The 17,099-nt window shown below is 35.6% G+C and overlaps 1 protein-coding gene across 6 annotated transcripts in view; it reads right to left on the bottom strand.

Moving 5' to 3' along the window:
• Positions 1–17,099, bottom strand: part of LOC131800427 (protein alan shepard-like) — a 54,058-nt gene that overhangs the window by 25,321 nt on the left and 11,638 nt on the right. The window lies entirely within an intron of this gene.

Below are 17,099 nucleotides of genomic sequence, written 5' to 3'. Positions count from 1 at the left end.
GTGAAGATAGGGCCATAATTGTGACCTGTAGAGTGATTACAAATTAACATGGACAGACGGACATACATAGCTAGATCGACTCAGCTCGGCGAGCTAGGAAGATCCATGTATACTTTCCTATGTGGGAAACCAATATTTCGAGATGTTACATAATTTTTGGCCCAATAAAACTTATAGTACAACATATTTTTTCAAATTCCCGATTCATAAGTTTTATGCCCAAAACATATAGTCTGGTCTGAGGAATATGGTGGTTGCAACACCACAAATTTTAGCCGATTTTTACCTTTTAATAATATCGCTCTGAGAAGATGAATTTTTAACTATACGATGTTTTTATAAGAACTTTTGTTGTACTAATAACTCTTGACTATCTAAAATCGGATTCCGATTTTCCTCATACTCCCCACGTATTAGATCTAGTGTAAAGGTAAAATATATCGGTCTACTTTTTCCCTATCCCATAAAAGACTAACATTTTTATGAAAGACCTTAAATCTATTTTCTACATATGTAAAAAGTAGACCGGTAAAGAAAGGCGGGGCCCGACAAAAAAAGTTTATATTGGGAATTTTTGTAAAGTAGATCATACCAACCCTGAACCAAATAACATAGCTGTATAGTGCATGGTATGACTTCGATAAGGATTATATTAAAAAAAATGTGGAGGAATAGATATACCCGACCAAGCTTCATCAAATGGTAAAATTCGATTGTGTATGAAGCTATACAAAAATCTGAAGCAATCTCGATAAAATTTGGCAGAGGTATTTTCGAGGGATACATATGTCTAAACTGATTTTAAACAAAATTTGAAACATTTGTTTTTAGGCAAAATTTCGTCAGAAGTGCCAAAATTCAGTCCAATTGGGCTGATATTAGCCATTTGGTACACAATTAACCCGAAGTAGGTTGAAGATATATACAGGGTGAGATAAAAAAAAACTGCATCGAAGTAAAAAGTCATAATTTTTACATTTTTTTTAATTCCAATGAATGAAAGCAAAAAATGTCGGAAATAGCATCAAATTTTAGAATAAGTTTAGATTTGTTGGAATTGGTCACCTTTGGCACGAATTATGGCCTTCAAGCCGCCAATGTAACCGTCACACTCTGCCCGAATGTTGCTCTGCGGTATTTTGGCCCATTCCCGGCGAAGCGCTTGAGGTGATCGACACTTTGTACTTTTTAGTGCCAACCTTGCTTTCCAAAATACTCCAGACACAATAGTCCAACGGATTGGTAACCGGAGATTTTGGTGACCATTGTGCGCTGGAAATGAAGCGAGAAACCTCATTTTATGACCATTCTTGGGTGGCGCGTGCTGAGTCCTGTTAGAATGTCCAAGGCCTGCGGCCAAAATGTTTCCGTGCCCAAGGCTTAAATACACCCTCCAGAATATTTTCGCTATAATATTCGGCATTTATTCTGATGCCACAGTCGATTAATACGAGCGGAGAGCGACCATCGGCTGTTATGGCGGCCCACACCATCAGCATGGCCGGCGCTTGAGTTCTGGTGGCCAACCGAAGGTGCAAATTTTCAGCTGACCTCTTTGGCAAGTAAACGCGATCATTTTGTTTGTTTACAAACTGCTGGACAGAGTCCAGAGTCTATTTTCTTTCCGAGGCGGTGTACATTCTTGCGCTTTTTGGAATTTCAATGGCTTTACCCCGAGATCATTTTTCAATTTTTGCCGTATGGAATATTGCGATATGTTCAGCTCCCGAGACATTTTTCGGCCACTGCAACGCTGGTTTCGACCTTTTCTGCAGATGCTACTGTTTTCTTCCTTCCATTTCCTTGACGCCTGGCTACACTACCAGTATCATGGTAACGAGCGATGGTACGAGACACAAAAGATTTAACATTTAAATGTTGGAGTGCTCTAACGATAGCCACTTGTGGTTTTCCAGCCAAATACAAAGAAATCACACTATTACGCTTGAATTCCATCACGAATAACTTTTTCCGGTAAATTCTCACCAAAATACTTTTGTAGGCTTGTAAACAATATAATGAACTGTCACTGGAATAATTTTAACAGCTGTCGGACGAGTGGCTTTGAAATGACAGCAGTAGAATTCAGTTCGGAACTTTTATACATATTTTTGCCTTTATTAAATTTATTTCGAATACGTACTTAGTTTTCCTTAATCGAATGTACATATACATTTTTTAATTTGTACAAATTATATCATAGTATTTGCCCATGGCCAAAAACTAAACATCAATATCACCTCAAATTGATATTTAAGTGCTCAAATATGTCAATATACTTATGAACATAGTTATGTATGTAAATATGTATGCAGGTGACATATATAACTTATTGCATAAGTGATAATCGCATTTAAATGCTATTAACATAAATGATATTTTTGTTAGTAGACACTTTTTGTCCACTTCAACATAAAACAATCCAACGTCTCTAAGCTAAAATAACAATTAAAATATTCATTTATGGAGAAATTAAGAATCTAATTACAATTTCAACAACACACAAACATATATCAATGTTTAAATTTAAAATGTTATAATGGCCAACCAACAAAAGCAATGCAAAAGGAAACCCTGTGGCTGGCTTATAAATCACTGCTCCTCATCAGAACGTTGGCCTTCTATCCATCAGCATCTTTAATAAAATTTATTTTTCGATTTTGTGGCAACCCGTTTTGTGGTTGGTTGGAGCAAAATTACTGACCCACACTCGTTGCCACAGAAATCATAAAAATAATAACAATTTATAAACAAGTGTGCGATGTATGTGTATGCGTATGTGTGTGTGTGTGTACATACGATTATATAAATAAATGATATAAATATTGTGGTTTTGTTTATTGTACATTGTTTAATTAAATGTGAAAATTTGTTTACTTACATACAAATAATATGACAAATAAATTTGTTGCGTTCATACAAATTTCACACAAGGTTTTCAAAAAAGGGGGAGAAATTTAATTTTGAACAGTATGATCTCAGTGAATTGAAACAATGTTGAAGTTTATTATTTTTGTTTGAAAAATGAAGAGTAAGTAAATAACAACAACATTTATTTAAACTTTTGTTTGGAGATGGACGAGAATCTGAGAGGTCTATATGGGTAAAATCAGACAATGATTGATTGATTGGTGGACTATTTTAAACTAAAAAGGCCTGTTTTTAGGGGCTGTAGCTACTGAATGTCTCTAAAAGTTCCGTGGAAGATCGTCTACTTTTAAATGACCTGAAAAAGGTCTAATATCTTTGGAAAATCTAATAACTGTATTAGTGAGTGAGTATCTTCTATATTCTATATATAAAGGGTGAAATTAAAAAACTGCAACGAACTTCAGACTGCTGTCTTTCCTAGGCCACTCGTCCGACAGCTGTGAAAATAATTCCAGTGACAGCTCATTATATTGTTTACATGCGTACAAATGTATTTTGGTGAGAACTTTCCAGACAAAAAGTTATTCGTGATGGAATTAAAGCGTGATAGTGCGATTTTTTTATATTTGGCTAGAAAACCACAAGTGGCTATCATTAGAGCACTCCAGTATTTAAATGTGAATAAATCGTTTGTGTCTCGTACCATCGCTCGCTACAGTAATATCACTAGCGTAGCTCTACGTCAAGGAAGTGGACGGAAGAAAACAGCAACATCAGCAGAAATGGTTTGAAAAGTAAAGAAACCACTTGATCAAAACCCGTGTCGCAGTGGCCGAAAAATGGTTCGTGAGCTGAATATATCGCAATATTCCATTCGGCAAATATTAAAATATGAGCTCGGGGTAAAGCCGCAACAGAAAGAAAATAGACTCAAAAGAGCTAATTAGTTTCTTCGCTTGGCCGAGAGTGGTGAACTGCCGAATTTGGGTTTCTCTGATAAGAAAAGATGCGTTGTCCGGTAGTTCGTAATGATCGCCAAAGAGGTTAGCTAAAAATGTGCAACCTTCGGTTGGCCACCAGAACTCAAGCGCCGGATATGGTGATGGTGTGTGGCCGCCATAGCAGCCGATGGTCGCTCTCCGCTCGTATTAATCGACCGTGGCATCAGAATAAATGCCGGATATTATCGCGAAATTATGCTAGAGGGCGTATTAAAGCCTTGGGGACGCAAACATTTTGGCCGCAGTCCTTGGACATTTCCAACAGGAGTCAGAACCATCGCACTCAGCTCGCTTCATTTCCAGCGCACAATGGCCACCAAAATCTCCGGATACCAATCCGATGAACTATTGTGTCTGGAGTATTTTGGTAAGCAAGATTGGCACTAAAAAATGTTGGTCACCTCAAGCAAGCGCTTTGCCGGGAATGGGCCAAAATACCGCAGAGCAACATTCGGGCAACTTTGTTGCCGCCTAAAAGTTAAGTTTGATTTAAAATTTTAAGGTGGACTTTTAGCTGACGAAGTAGAGGGCACATGCTAGAATCTAAAAAGACCTGGGCATAATTCGTATTTTTTCAGAATTTTCTTTAATTTTATAAAAAAAATATTTTCTAAAGGCTCTATATCCCAAATTCTACAGAAATTCTGAAAAAAATTTTTAAGTTTCAATTTTTTATTGACTTGACCAAAATCGAAAATTGTTTTAAAAATAATTTTTTTGGAGGCACTCCCTTCCAAATAAAGATGATTTTTAAAATTTTATTTAGAGTTCTCCGACCAAAAATTGAATTTTCTTGAATATTTGTAATATAAATAGTTTAATTTTTAAAAATTCCTATACATTTTTTGAAGAATATCTAACCATTATATTCAAAAATAATTTATGTAAACCAGATTTTTCCCGATTTTTGTAAATTATTTCATATTTCCACCACGATTGAACAGCTTCGTTACGGAAATATCGGGAAAATCCGATAATTTGTTGTTGCAAGGCTTAATCCCATTATTACAACGTTTGTTTTTTAGTGAAGAAAGATGGTAATGCATACCAAGGGGGTAAGCAAAGATTCTTTTTGCATATAAAGCTTAAGCCGGGTCTGCACAATGTATCAAAAATTGAGCTCCCTTTCAAAAAATTGGGAAAAATCTGTTACACCGAAATTGTCGTTGGATATAATGGACACATATACCTAACTTGATCGGCGAGAGATTAGGTTTAAACCATGGAGACTTGGCCGAATCGATTTTAACTATTTTATCTACTGAAAACTGTACTGTTCATAGACTTTAACAGGTTGTATACATTAAAGACCTACTAGACCCCCGTTAACAGTTAAAAAAAGCTATTGTTGAAATTTAATTATATAAAATGAATATAATTTTCTAAAATACTTATTTTCGGTGGTTGGCTATTTCATAAAATAGTATTTGTTAATTGTTGTGGTGGTGATGATGGTTTCACATAAAATGTAGTTGAAATTATTTTTATATAAAAAATGTAAATCTGTAACAAAATATTTATGGTAAACCATGCGTGTGTGGTTTCATCCAATTTGAAACTGTTACTATAAATTTGTATTTATCGATTGAGGCCTGTCAACAATTTTAGATAGAAATAGAAACAAAAAATATATACATTTATTTTTTATGACTGTAACAAAGAAAAAAGTACAGCATGTGTCACCAAACGATGCTTGACAATGTCATGTGTGTAAATCATGGATGTTTTTACACAACAAACTTTCCTAAGAAAATCGTTTTTCTATTGCAAAGTAAAAAACAAATCTAATCAATTTTATAAAACAGATTCCTTTTTTGTGTCTTTGAAGATTGAGTTTTTCTACAGATGTTTCACAGCTTGCTTTATATTGTTTTGCTTTATTTCGTTTCGTATTCATATAAACCGGCAATTTATCACTGCCCAAGATTACTAGACAATTTTTTTGTTTTGTTTTGTAGCCAGTGTATGTCGGATGATATCAGAGCTGGGTAATATGTATGGTAAATTGGTAGAGAAGATAAAAACGATTTCGGGATTAATCATAAAAATCACTTTTTATTTGCAATGTTAATGAGACTCCCTAAAGTCTACCCACCTACACAGGACAGGAGAGAGAAATACAAGGACATTAGAAACCTTGTCAAGAACATTTTTCATGGTCTTGGCTCAATCCCGAACAAAGGAAGTTTTTTTTATTTTTATTTATTTATTTTATTTATTTTATTCATTTTATTTATTTTATTTATTTTATGTATTTTATTTATTTTATTTTATTTTATTTATTTTATTTTTTATTTATTTAATTTATTTTATTTATTTAATTTATTTTATTTATTTTATTTATATTATTTATTTATTTATTTATTTATTTATTTATTAATTTTTTATTTTATTTATTTATTTTTATTTTATTTATTTATTTATTTATTTATTTTTTTTTTGAAAACAGTAATGCAAATAGTACCTCTTTGTGACTCTATCGAAGGCTATAATTTTCGACCAATATAATTTGTGGATGGATGTCATTAATATTGCCGAAGGCAGAATATGCCTTAAATGTAAGGATTTCAGGAAATCTTAATTCGAAATTTTAAAAATATGCTAAAGAGAAGGGAGTTTACCCTCCCTTCTTTTCGATGTAAATGTGTCTTCTATTTTTAGCTCTACTTTCATAGTCTACTCAGTTTGTCCTGCAATTATGTATGTGTAATAAATAAGGGCTGGGTGTTTTGAAATTCGAACTAAAAGGGTACGAAAAGTACTAAAATGTACTAAAAATAACATACTTTGTATTGAACAAAGGTATGAGTTAGAATTCCGAAGTTTGAAATGAGGGTCACTGATGGAGTGAAGGATAGATGTAAGAAAATTGTTTTTGGAAAATCAAACGTTAAAGTTACGAAAATTTCGAAAATGGTACTAAACTTTTCAAATAGTACCATTTGGTAGTATGTGAGCGGACAGAACTAAACTTGAAATTTGGTATGAGAATCAAGGTTGGAAAGCAAACCTAATGGCTGCTGTTCATGTGGAGGTGTTTTGTGTACTATAATTGCACGAAAAGTACTAAAATTTGTACTAGCTGAAGGGATAAAAATCTTGAAATTTGGTATGGATGTATTGGTGTCTGTGGTTGAGTGAAGGAAATGGTTTCGGAAATGCGTATTATAATTGTATTAAATGATACTAAATTTGGTAATGAGAGAGATTACAGAGCTGAAGCTGGACGGATGGACATCGACTAAATCGACTCCAAATGTCCTGTTTAGTCCAAAAAGAGACCTAGGGTCTAAAATCTTTATTTTGATGAGGCAAGTTTTGGCCGTATCAAACCATATGGCGCAGGGTATAAAAAGGACTAACACGAACTGGTGAACTTTTCGTTGAAATTAATTTCTTTTATTAATTCGCTGTTTTGATCATTTGAGAAAACATTAGAGTTTAAAAAAGTTAATATCGTTTTCAAATAAACATGTAAAAAAGCTGTAAGTTCGGCCGGGCGGAATTTGGAATACCCTCCGCTAGTTGGAACGAATTTGACAATTTTCAAAAAAAAAAAAAATAAAATCCGTTAAAAATTCTACGACGTGGACCTGCATAGGCAACTTTTATCGTAAGTCACTACAATATTCAAATGCGAAGTTTGAAAACAAATCGGCAAATACAGTAGCTTAAATCATCAAAAATACCGAATATAGGGAGGTACCATTATATAAATAACAAATTTGAAACAATTCCGGTGAATAATGTCGATACAATCATCAAAATACGGAATATCAGGAGGTGCCGTTATATAGGGGTATACGAAGGCGTGGATTTGCGGACATTTTTCTGTTATAGGCTGTAGTATCCACTACGAACTTCAAATACCAAATTTGAAACATTTCCGGTGAATAATGTCGGCGAATACGCTAGCTAAAATCATCAAAAATACCAAATACAAGGAGGTTCCATTATATGGGGGCTATACCAAAACGTGGACCTGCACGGACAATTTTCTGCCATATACTGTAGTATCCAATACGAACCTCAAATACAAAATTTGAAACATTTCCGGTGAATAATACCGCTTTAATCACCAAAATACCGAATAAAGGGAAGAAGTGTTGTATGGGGGCTATACGAAGACCTGAACCTGTATAGGCAATTTTCTGTCACAGGCTGTAGTATCTATTAGGAACTTCAAATACGAAATTTGAAATAGTTCCGTTGATTAATGTCGCTAAAATTATCAAAACTACCGAATATAGGGATGAACAGTTATATGGGGGCTATAACAAAACGTGGACATACAGAGCCAATTTTCAATACCAAAAGTCCTGCAGACATAATATATATTTGAGTAAAATTTTATCAACCTACTTCATTTCGTTCGGAAGCTAGAGTGATTTGCACAGACGGACGGACATCGCTAAATCGACATAGAATTTATTATGGTGCTGTGGGGTCTAAAATGTATATATTTCGAATGACAAACTTAATAGACCCTCCATGGTGGAGGATATAATAATGCTTTTGCTGAACTCTAGCTGAAAGAGAGTGCATGAGACCTAATCCTAAAACGTTCAGAGCAGGATTGAAGTCTCCTTATCTCACATTTGAAATAGGATATTTGATTGGGTGCTTGGTTCCTGTGGGTCAATTAGAAGGGCACATCTAAGTGAAGAAATATTCGGTCCAACAAAAGTACAAAACATTCTTAGTTCATCCTCAAAGTATAGAGATGTTCATAAAAGAAATATCCAAAATACATTTATTTCTACCTCCAACAGCATATGTACATATATACGCAAAGAAAGGTTACGAACAATAAAAGGCTACAATCTTCAAAAAACAAAACAGGAAAAAATCTCCTTCTTCCAGAATCTTTGCGTGTTGTTGTAAATATTTGATTGATGACAACAACAAAAAAGTTCAATTCATTTTGATTCGGTTTAAGCTGCTTAATGGGGAGTGGGTAGGCTAGTGGGTATGGAAAGTTAAAGCTATACCATCAATAACAATAGTAACAAAAACAAGTCACCAACAACAAAGAAACTAAAGTAAGAAACAATAAGAACAAGGAAGGCGTAATTGTGGCAACGGTTATGTGTTTGTGTGTGTGTATGTTACATAGGTATAAACAATACACACGAGACACCATAATATTAAATGAAAAAATCAAAAACAACAGCAGCACAGACGGCAAAATTCAAAACAACAGCAGAGAAAAGAAAAAAAACGACAAAAAAATGAAAGAAAAGTGCCAAGAAAACAACTTTACTTTAACACGCGACCACGTACACCTCCGTACTCTGTGTGAGAGCACCACGGTCGATGTACCCGTAACATACAAACAAATCACACACACCGGTACACTCACTCGCATATATAGGCGACAAGCTGTGAACCCACAACGTTCACAGTGTTACACCTGATTTTTTCAGAAATGACAAATGTAAACAACGAAAACGGCGACTCAACATCAACGGCGAGACAAAGTCACATTGGCAAACAGTCAACCCGGCAGACAGCCAGCCAGTCAGTCAGCCAGTCAGTCACTTAGTTTGACTCACGCAGTTACAAAAGAATGTTGTTTCTTTCTTTCTGCTTCTTGTTGTTGTTGTTCTTGGTGTTTTACTTACACCTGAAGTCAGTAGGTATTTTGTATGGAGAACGCTTACAATGCAGACGAAACAAAAAACACACTCGCACTCACTCACTCGCCGAGTGAAAACAAATGAAGGGTGTGAAATCAAAATTGTTGTCGGCAACAATGTTGCAAAGATGTCGAGAGCTGAGGATCTCAAAAGAGAAATGCCAACGTCGTCAACAAAGACATTGTCGTCGCAACGTTTTACAACGGCGTTGTGGTCGAGAGCCTAACTGAATACAAGTCTAATAATGATGTTCCACGACTGATATGTTGATGATGATGCTGGTATGGTGGTGTTTCCACCCTCCCCAAGATGGGGAGACAATATAAAGAAAGTCATAAATAAGAAGAAAAAGCTAAAGGAATAAAAAGAACCCCAAACCACATAAAGTAAAATTATAAGTAAAGTATTACAAGAGCATACTTGAAGCAATACTTAAATTATACACTCGGGCAAAGATTCATACATACATACGCAAGTATGTATGGCCACAGCCACACACATAATGTTAGTTATGCACCCACCCAAACAGCCGCCTGCCTCCTCGAAATACTTGTACTTTAGTATTCAGTAATACTTGCTCACGTCCGCAGAGTACAAGGATTTCTTTTAACTTACAAACTCTTGCAAACTAACATTGTACAGATGTGGACAATAATGTAGCATCTGTTTTAAGAAAAATTATAATATTTTCAATCTTCTATACATGAAAGACCTACTCCTTCAAAAAAGTCATCCAGGTCTAACACACATAGAAAATAATATATAAACATATTCTAAAGTCCTCAGAATATAAATCTCTGAAAGGCTTTATGTAAAGGCGACCGCTGACAGTCAATTTTCAAAAGAGTGGCCTAGAATTCTCTAAATATATACCTCTTGAAGGCCACGGTTTATAGAAAAACACTAGAAATTCTGCCTGTAAAAAACCATAGGACTTTTAACCGTGAAGGACTACTATGACTACTGCCTATCTGCTTGAACTATCTATAGAAAACCCGTGGATGGTTTTCAGACTTTTTCCTCTGGAGCTTCCGTCTTTAGCATATCTTAAGGATGATACCTGACATCTAGGTTCGTGTCTAAAGAACCAGATCATCATGTTTACATTTGTTTTCAATATTTTAGTGGCCATTGTGCGCCGCGAGGAACCTAATATTGTAACAATTCTTGGGTGGCGCGTGCTGAGTGCGATGGTGCTGAGTCCTGTTGAAATGTCCAAGGTCTGGGCCAAAATGTTTGCGTGCACAAGGCTTTAATATATCCTTCAGAATATTTTCGCGATAATATTCAGCATTTATTCTGATGCCACGATCGATTAATACGAGCGAAGAGCGACCTTCGGCTGTTATGGCGGCCCACACCATCACTATGGCCGGCGCTTGAGTTCTGGTGGCCAATCGAAGGTGCATATTTTCAGCTGACCTCTTTGGCAAATAAACACGATCATTTTGTTTGTTTACAAACTGCTGGACAACGAATGTTTTCTCATCGGAGAAAACCATATTCGGCAGTTCACCACTTTCGGCCAAGCGAAGCAACTCTTTAGCTCTTTTGAGCCTATTTTCATTCCGTTGCGGTGTAAGTTCTTGCACTTTTTGGAATTTAAATGGCTTTACTCCAAGTTCATTTTTCAATATTTGCCGAATGGAATATTGCGATTTGTTCAGCTTACGAGCCATTTTTCGGCCACTGGGATGCATGTTTCGAATAAGTCGCTTCTACCAGCATCACGGTAACGAGCGATGGTACGAGACACAAAAGATTTATCCACATTTAAATGCTGGAGTGCTCTAACGATAGCCACTTGTGGTTCTCCAGCCAAATATCAAGAAATCTCGCTTGAATTCCATCACGAATAACTTTTTTTCTGGAAAATTCTCACCAAAATGTTTTTTCATGCTTGTAAGCAATATAATGAGCAGTCACTGGACTAATTTTAACAGCTGTCGGACGAGTGGCGACCCTGTACAGACACCATCAGAAACCTAATATGTTAATTTTAGAATTGTATATCTATTCCTTCATCCAATACCAAATATAGTACAATTTAGTACTTTTCTTACAATTGCAGTGCACATTTTCGAAACCAACTCCATATGTCGAGGCTACACCAGACCAACGACCTTAATACCAAATTTCAGAATTCAAGCACTATATGTTCACTCAAAACCAAATTTTATCAAATATAGCACTATATAGTACTTTTCGTACACTTGACATTTCCAAAATCAGCTCTTTATTACAAACCAACTACCAAGAGGGACCTCAATACAACATTTCAAAATTACATTGGTGAAAATCGGTCCAAATGTAGACATAGCTCCCAAATATATATCTACGACCAATTTCAGGTTTATTGTGGCCCAAATGGCTAATATCAGTCCAAATGGCGTGAGTTTTGGCATTTCCTACCAAATTCAGTCTACAAGCATGTACTTCAAATTGAAAATCGGTTCAGATAAAGCTATAGCTTCCATAAATATGTTTCATCCGATTTTAGAATTCTTGTGCACCAAATGGCCAATATCAGTCCAAATGGTGTGCATTTTGGCACTTCAGACCGAATTTAGTTAATCTGCTCCGACATAGCTACTGCTCCCATATATGTACATGATTCATCCGATTTGGTGGTCCCTCAAATTCGTAAAATGCGCGATAAAAGAATTATATTTGGTACCAGGTATCAGATACAGCCAAGAAATAGATATTTTAAATTTTATAAAGATCGGTTCAGAATTAGCTATAGCTCCCATATATATAATTATCCGATTTTAGGTTTATGGCTAACATTAGCCCGAATGGAGTGAATTTTCGCAATTCAATCGAGTTTAGCATATAAGCAAGAATTTCAAATTTCATCCCATATATATGCTCTATCTGATTAAGTGTTTAAATCTCCAACTTTCGGAAAATGAACACTACCATAATGATATTTTTACCAGATATCTCATAGAGCTCAGAAATTGCAATATAAACCTTTATTTTACAAGGGATGTACTAAATATGCATAGTGGTGTGGGTATCATATATCCGGCCCCGCCCGGTTTTGTTGCTTTCCTTACAGGTTAAAGTTGCCACTGCTACTGTATTACCCTCAACTGTATATTACTAGGCGGCGAGTAATATTCATTTTTTCACATTTTTTGTGCGTTGCAAATTTTCACCTCCCCTAATTCTTCTATGGGTATTCTGATGGTCTAAAAAATTACAAAAACGTGGGCAAAACAAAGAAAATAAAAACACCTTGAAAAGAAAGAAACAAGAACATCGCCATCGCAACAGTAGCAGCAGCAGTGTTCTTGACAAAAACCACATCTTATACTTTGAGGCTGCTTTCCTCCTCCCCCTTGTCGAATGTGTGCTTTGCTTGTTGGTCGCCTGCTGGTCCCCTTCGTATAAGAAGACTGACTCTGTAGTTATTTAAGAGGTTAAAAGAAGATTTGTGGGTAACAGTTGGGTGAAGTAGTTATTTGTTAGGTTGTAAAGGCATTTTGTTTTTTCGGTATCAAATAAAATATTTAAAAGAAACATGAAAAACAACGCACCACGATAAAACTTTTAAAAGTAATATAAAGATATTTTCCGTTTATTGTTTTTTTTTTCTTCAAACAAAAGTGATAAGTGATTTTGCTTTAAGAGGTTCGTCATTTGCATTACAAGTTTCAAATTATTTAGATGCCAAAAAAGAAAGAAAAAACATCCTTCACTGCTAAACTCACTTGGTGGTTGACCCTATTATCCTGGCATGTGCGCCTTCAAGTGCGAATGAGAGCCCACAAATCTGTGAAGATGGATGAATGTTTTCTTAAAATGTAAGAGTGTGTGTGTGTGTGTTACAGTTTCCTTGTGAAAGGATATGGATGTAGGTTGCCATTGTTCTTGACGTTGGGTCGTGTGTGGGAGAGAGAATAAAACAAAACCACAACAACAACTCGGAAAATGAAAAAAGGAGAAATGAATCGGAGTGGTGGAAGGGGGGTATATGCCTTGGCCAACACTGAAGTTCGCATCATTTCTTATTGTCAGCTAAAGATTTGCTACAAAAGCCAAGAAGAAGGAGAAAAAGAACCAGAAGATGATAAAAAAAACGAAACCTCAAACGATTTTACTTGAGTAGCAGGGCATCATTACTGCCAACACTCCCCGATCCTATTACCTTCATCAGCGAATATATGTGCGTGAGGGTGAGTGTGTATGTAAATCGAAATAATAAAAGCCTAAAGGGGATTCTTGTATATTCGAAGCCTGAATATGTTAACTCTCTATGGTATTAAAGTCAGATATTAATTTATTTCATTCACCATGGACTAAATAATGCCGAAAAGAAACAAACAAGCAAAAAAATTGAAACCAGAGAAAGTGAAAGCCACATGGAAAACTTCGACAAGGATGAAAAGATTAATATGGAAAACCCATTAATTTGCAATATGTGAAATAAGCGATCAGAGTGTTGTTTGTGTGTGTGTGTTTGTGGATTTTCCTTTTTTAATATTTCATCCATACTTGTGTTCATTCATTCGCTCGTACACCATTAATTAGAGTGTCAAGTGATGTAACAACACACTCACTGACAGCGAGATGAGTGATAGAGGAGATTTCGTGAATATCCTTTAATACTAGTTTCATTCGAGTGCAATTGGAAGCGGAGAATATATGCCGATGTTGGCTATTTTGTGTGGTGGAATATAAAATCATTTTTTTCTGCGTCAGCTGAGGTCCAGATGCCAGTAGAGGTTGAAGAGAGAGGTTCAAGCTGCCGCATATATTTTTAATTTGCAGCAAATATGGAATTCCATAGGTAGATCTACTTAAATTCGAGATCATTTAGTCTTCTAATGGAAGGCTATCTTTTAGTCTTCCCTGAGAAGACCTATTGGTCTTCTATGAGAAGAACTTTTAGTCTTCTATGAGAAGAACTTTTAGTCTTCTATGAGAAAGTATTTTAGTCTTCTCTGCGAAGATTAAAAGTCTTCTCTAAAACGATTTATGGTATTCACTGAGAAGACCTTTTAGTCTTCAATGAGAAGACCTTTTAGTCTTTTCTGAGAGGACCCTTTTAGTCTTCTCTGAGATGACCTTTTAAGCTTCTCTGCGAGGACTTTTTAATCTTCTCTAAGAGGACCTTTTAGGCTTCTCTGAAAGGACCTTCTAGTCTTTTCTGAGAAGGCCTTTTAGTTTTCTCTGAGAAGACTATCTAGTCTTCTCTGAAACGATTTATGGTCTTCACTGAATAGACCTTTTAATCTTCTCTGAGAAGACATTTTAGCCTTCTCTCACAATGCTTTTAGTCTTCTCTGAGAGCACATTTAGTCTTTTCTGAGAGGACCTTCTAGTCTTCGCTGAGAGAATCTTTTAGACTCATCTGATCTTTTAGATCTTTTAGTCTTCCATGAAAATACTTTTTAGCCTCCCATGAGGGAGGGATTATCTCGTCTTCTCTGAAACGATTTATGGTCGTATAGACCTTTTTATCTTCTCTGAGAAGACATTTTAGCCTTCTCTCAGAATGCTTTTAGTCTTCTCTGAGAGGACATTTAGTCTTTTCTGAGAGGACCTTCTAGTCTTCGCTGAGAGAATCTTTTATACTCATCTGATCTTTTAGATCTTTTAGTCTTCCATGAAAATACTTTTTAGCCTCCCATGAGGGAGGGATTATCTCGTCTTCTCTGAAACGATTTATGGTCTTCACTGAGAGGACCTTTTAGCCTTCTCTGAGAAGACTTTTTAGTCGCCTCTGAGAATACCTTCTAGTCGTCTCTGAGAAGATGTTTTAGTTTCCTCTGATCTTTTAGTCTTCCATTAGAAGACTATTTTAGTCTTCTAAGTGAAAGACTTTTAGTCTTCCATGAGAAGAACTATAAGTCCTCTATGAGAAGATCTCTTTGTTTTCTATGAAAAGTCCATTTAGAATTTTGACATTTTAAGAAAAAATTTTCTTGCCTTCCATGAGAGACCTTATAGTCTTCCATGAGAAGACATTTTAGCCTTCCATGAGAAGACTTTTTGGTCTTCCATGAGAAGACCTTTTAGTCTTCCATGAGAAAACATTTTAGTCTTCCATGAAAAGACCTTTCAGTCTTCAATGAGAAGAGTTTTTAGTCTTTTATGCGAAGGGTTTTTGATCTTTTCTATAAGAATACCTTTTGTTCTTCCATGAAAAACCCTTTTAGTTTTCTATGCGGAGACCTTTAGGTCCATGTACCGATTCTCTAGAAATGAGTGTACTGATCTTCTAGAAATAGGAGACAACTCACACGCGAATAGAATTGCCAGAAAAAATCATCAAAAAGTCGTATTAAGGGGTTTTTAAGGATACCTTAAAAATGGTTTCATGTTCGGTAAATTAATGCTCATTTCATGGATATGAGCTTTCCCCTCAAATTATTACCAATATTATGTACCTATGCTATTTTCACCATTAGACCTTGTTATGAAGAGTGACGAGTCATTCTCCCACCATTCATCTTCATCGTCGTACTGTAAATCAAAGTTAATTACAATGATAAATCTTTGCTAAATAGAAAATCATTACTTCCAGGCAAAATGTTTCTTATATCCGGTATAGACGCAACATCCCCACGCACACACATAAATGCCCTAATGTGTGGGTAATTGTGTGGGTTAAATATTAATGCTAAATTTCAAGTTATGAGTTTGACATTTCCTATAAACAGAAACAATTGGGTACAGGATTAATGCATTCAATTAATGCCATTATTCTTGTGGGCTATTATTTTGAGTATAACCATGGAACAATTTGGTATGAGATTTTTGGAAAATCTTAAATTAGAACGAGTTTTTTATGAAAAATCATGAGGTTTAAAATTTTAACATAAATCAAAAGAAGAAGAAAATATGCAAGAGGCAGTGTAAACCAAAATGTATGTTAGGAGGGGCTACAAACGGAATGACAAACTAATGTACCCTCCATAGTTCGCGTAACCGGTGTTGAATATACCCACAGGAGAATGTCTTAAGCCCCAACCGACAGCCGACTAACTAGAAGAGTATCAAATTTAGAAAAACTTTGGTTCTGAAAAGAATCGGGTTGTCTGGGTTCAGGAACCCATACCTCTAGACCCACGAAAAATAACCACATATATTGTAGCATTTTGAAAGGCACTCAAATAATGGTCCCTTTCGGCTTTTTGGAGGAAATAAGAAATCGGGTCCAAAATATCGATAACAAGTAAAATAACATTAAGTTCGGCAGGACCGAACTTTTAATACCCTCCACCATTGGGTAAAGAAAACATTTTTTTATAAAAATATCTAAATTAAAACGTGTTCCACTTTAAACTACATATACCAATAAGACCGTTTGTGGGTAAGGCCGTTATGTGGGGGCCATACCAAAATGGGAACCTATATAGGCAATTTAATACTTCAAGAACTGTCATCTACTAAATCTTCTTCAAATTCGTGGGTAAATGTGACTAGGATTATTAAAATACCAAACATCGGTGGGTATCGTTGTATGTGCGCTATAGGAAACCGTGGACTTATACATACAAAATTTCGCCATCGGAGCTAGAACCCATTAGCCCTACAATTACCAATTTTTAAAACGTGGACCTATACAAAGAAT

The sequence above is a fragment of the Musca domestica genome, unplaced genomic scaffold (genome assembly GCF_030504385.1).
Source record: "Musca domestica strain aabys unplaced genomic scaffold, Musca_domestica.polishedcontigs.V.1.1 114, whole genome shotgun sequence".
Classification (NCBI taxonomy): domain Eukaryota; kingdom Metazoa; phylum Arthropoda; class Insecta; order Diptera; family Muscidae; genus Musca; species Musca domestica.
The sequence above is the reverse complement of the archived record's forward strand: the minus strand, read 5'-3'. Positions and strand labels throughout refer to the sequence as shown.